The sequence below is a fragment of the Silene latifolia genome, chromosome 7 (genome assembly GCF_048544455.1).
Source record: "Silene latifolia isolate original U9 population chromosome 7, ASM4854445v1, whole genome shotgun sequence".
Taxonomy (NCBI): Eukaryota; Viridiplantae; Streptophyta; class Magnoliopsida; order Caryophyllales; family Caryophyllaceae; genus Silene; species Silene latifolia.
The window spans coordinates 39014092-39018727 of record NC_133532.1 but is presented as its reverse complement, the minus strand read 5'-3'; positions in this window follow the sequence as shown (position 1 = coordinate 39018727).

Here is a 4636-nt window from a genome sequence, read left to right as displayed (position 1 = left end):
TACCTGATGGCACTATTAAGATTGTCTATAAATCAGGCACTGCTAAAATTGAATGATTGGATCACACTATATAACGTGCTATTGATTCCTGATTTCAAGTAAAATTTATTATCAGTGGCGAATTTATTATCTGCCACTGGTTTAATTGTTGTTTTTCTGCAAAATAAATGTTGTTTTCAGGACCCTTTAAGTAAAGAGGTGGTGATTAAAGCTAAGAGATGTGGTGATCTATACAAGCTCAGCATGAATAATGATCAGTTGAAATTAGTAATAAAAACTACATTTGTAATTCTTTTGTTCAGCAGAATGCTAGGCCTATTGGCAAAATCAAGCATTCTAGTAATAATAATGTACAGTTATTGCATTTCAGATTAGGGAATAGTTCCTTTGATAAAATCAAACATGTATAGCTACCTGTTTTGAATGGAATAGAATTTTTTTTTTTTTTTTTTGTGAGTCCTGTGCTCTTGCCAAGCATCATGTTTTACCTTTTCCTAGAAGTAAATCTTATGCCAACAGTTTATTTGACCTTGTGCATATGGATGTTTGGGGACTATGCAGAGTGCCTTCCATGACTGGTGCAAAATCTTTTTTAACAGTGTTGGATGATCATTCTAGGAACACCTGGGTATTTTTGGTGCATAATAAGACACATATTCCTGGTTTCGTTAAATGTTTCATTAAATATGTGTCCACACAGTTTAATTTTAAGGTTAAGGTTATTAGATCAGATAATGGGACTGGGTTTTTCCAAGATCAGTACAAGGATTTCTTTTATAGTGAAGGCATTGTTAATCAAAGGAGTTTGGTTGGTAGGCCACAACAGAATGGCAGAGTTGAAAGAAAGCATAGGCATTTGTTAGATACTGCCAAAGCTTTAAGATTCCATTCTAATCGTCCCATTAAATTTTGGGGAGACTATTTGGTAATTGCTACATATTTGATTAATAAGATGCCTAGTTCTATACTGAATTGGCAGACTCCTTATGAGTTATTGTTTAAGGAAAAGCCATCTTATGATGAGTTAAGGGTTTTTGGTTGTATTTGTTATGGAACAATGCCTCCAACAGTAAAAGATAAGTTTAGCTAGAGAGCCAGAAAATCTGTGTTTTTTGGTTATCCTCTCCAACGGAAAGGTTATAAGCTTTATAATTTGCAAGATCATGTAGTCTATACTTGCAGAGATGTTATTTTTCAAGAGCATGTTTTTCCTTATAAACAGTTCAGTTTTAATGATGTAGTTGTTAACCAAATGCCTGTTGTTACTGCTGTACATGAAGTTGATGATTGGTTTTTACCAAGTACTCAGCATAAAACTTTTGTTTAGACTAGTGAAACTGGACAGATCAGTTCTTCTGTCATTAAAACTGATCTTAGTACTGATCAGGTAAATATATCTTCAGTTGACCTTAGTACAGGTCCGGTGGTTACTCATTTATTGACTGATCATTTATGGATCAGTAAAACAGGCATTCATTAATTGATATCCCAGTTAAAAAATATGATAGACTGAATAAACCTAGTGTTTTATTGCAAGGGTTCCAATTAGCCAAATCGAAGTCAAAGCCAATTGCCCTACATGTGCAAGTATTAAATGACTTAATTACTTTTGACAAAAAATATGTTACGTCTTTGTGTAATGTTGTTGATACACATGAGCCAAGCTCATATAACCAAGCTAAAACTGATGACAAGTGGATTACAACTATGTCACAAGAAATACAAGCCCTTGAGTCTAATCATACATGGGATTTAACTACTTTTGTGACACCCTCATTCATTGCGGAAAAGTAAACACATAATTCTAGATAAAAACTGCATGGATATGTTTGTAATAGGTTCATTTGGGTAAAAACCTGTAATTTTAAAACCTGAACCTGTTATAAAAATATCCAAATGGGAAGGTGTCAAACATACATGGTCCAAAATAAATCTCATACATAAAACATCGCTAAAGTCGCGAAACAAAGTTATACAACCCAATTATGAAAAAGGGAGACATATGTCTCTAAAAAGTATATGACATAAAAGTATTTAAGGGTCACAATAATATAAAGCCAATCTAGGTCCCAAGGTTACTTTGCTCGCTAGCTCGTCCATGTACCCCATATATGCATCACCTACCTGTCAATCGCATTTTATACTGTGACACCCTCATTTTTAGCGTTAAATAAACACGTAAATTCTACAGAAAAACTGACAGGATATGCTTGTAATTGGTTCAACTAGATAAAACCTCTAATTTTAAAAACTTTTCTAAACCATTCACAAACATTTCCAAATGAAGAGTGACAAAACCTGCAAATACTATCAAACTAATTTACATAACATAGCTAAAGTCGCGAGAATATAGTGATACAAACCAAAGTAAAAGAGGGAGACATATGTCCCTCCAAAATATAAACACAACCATATGTTTAAAGGTTTACTACAAAATATAACCAAACTAGGTCCAAGGTTCTTTTGCTCACTAGCTCGTCCATGTACCCCATCTAATCATCATCAACCTGTCAATCGCATTTTATACAAACACGAAAGTCACAATTCAGTGGGGAGTAACTTCGAGTCCTCCCAGCCACGAAATGTCATATTTAATGTAACATGTAATGTAACATGTAAACAACATCATAAATAAACTAATTATCGAGTATTCTAACATATGAACACTAAACTGACCAAATTAGACTAACATGTGAAACATATAACAAGCAGTAATCCAAACTTTATCAATTGTAACCGGCTTGCATCTCACCTATTACAATTCATAAAATCACCATACAAGAAAGGGCAATATATCAAAGACAGGCATAAGTTCTTAGCACGGTCAATAGTCACTCTGTAACTCGAGTCTATACCACGAGGTAGGGAAGGTAATCGAACCGGTATCTTGGCTCAGAGGTTCTATCAAAACATGGCCAAGACACAACACAGCCCTAGTCCTAAATATGCGCAGACCTAGACATGCGGATACACACCACCGCACCCAAGACCCACAATTTTTTTTAAAAACAAAGTGAGTACCCTAAGGAGTCCACCAAAGGGTTGGCTAGTACTTAAGCTGACCACTTACTCTCAAATAAGTAACGAGGTCATGCCCCAACTTGGATATAAACCCACCAAGTCAGGAACACAAAGGCTAATGAGCAGTGAACATACACTCGTCAAAGACTATAAAGGCCTATCTGTGACAAACACAACAACCTGCAAGAAGTATTCAATACCAATTCCATTTCAAGCAATATTAACAATGTTAAAGGTTTCGAGGAATCTAAGGCCGTTTCTACAATATAAGAACCCATTCAAAACAACCAACCACATATGTGAAATAAAAACATAATTAATGGCCTAAAACAAGAATAAAGCCAAATATCCATTTTTCACAATAATTTCATCCAACCGAATTTTTACCCGCAACCCCAGCCCTGCGACAGGTACGGGTTCAATCGCGGCTGACCAATCACACAATTGACTGACATCGATTCAGTCAAAGGGACTAAGGGCTCGATTTTTGATAATCATCCAAACATTGCAATTATCGCTATAAAATTCATTTCAAGCATATTCATTACAATTTCATCTCATAACCTATCCTAACATGTGCAAACTACCAATATAAGCATAATTTTACCATCAACTTTATATTTACTACTAACATTATTCATTTCTTAAGATTACCCATATGTTACTTATACTAAATATAACATTAATAAACCCGAAACGACGAACAACGCATGAAAAATCGCGCAAACAAGCAACGGGCCGACCCGGGCCAACCCCAAGGCTGTTGTGGGCCTGTCGGGCCTGCTGGGCCGCCACCCCCTTTTCTCCGTTTCTCCGTTTTTGTTCATTTTAACACCGTTTTAAGCATCAATTAATCATTCCCATTTCATTTCCATACTAATATGTGAACTTAAACATACAAAAGACATGAATTTAACACATATTTTCATGTGAAATAAACCACTCAAATAACATTCACAAAATCATACAAAAAAAACAAAGAATGTGACATTTAATCGTCGAGTAACTCGAAATATGTTACCTTTAGCCAAAAAAAATGAGCAACTGGCACCTTGAACACCAAACCCTAATATGCAACTAGCCACTATCTTCAACTATATACGAGTCTCCAAACTCGTCTTCTAAATCTTCACCTAAATAAACAATAAAAACACAATTATAAGTACTAATAATCAAAACCCTAAAAAAATGGTGGACAAAATAAATTTAGGGCAAATGAATTTAGAACATACTAGGACGTTGGAAATGAAGAGAGGATTCCAAATATGTAATCCTTATGAAATTTGGAGTAGAAATGAGTGAATTATGATGAAAATTAGCTTAGAAAGGTATGAAAATGGTGTTTTATGTTTAGAACATGTTAGAATGTTCAAGTATAATGAAGTTGGAAAAGAAAAATGCAAAGGGAAGGAGGAGGAAGGGGTGTGTCGTTCAAAAGGGGAAGAGACGGGATTTTTGGCGGAATTTTATTAGTCGGTTTTGGCCCGTTTCGACGATAATTAGAACCGTTCGTCAAATGCAAATTCCGACAATGCCAAAGTTCTTAAACACGAGATTACAAGAAGATTGAGTACTCATATGACCCATTTCCAAAATCGTTTGCCCAATTTTCACA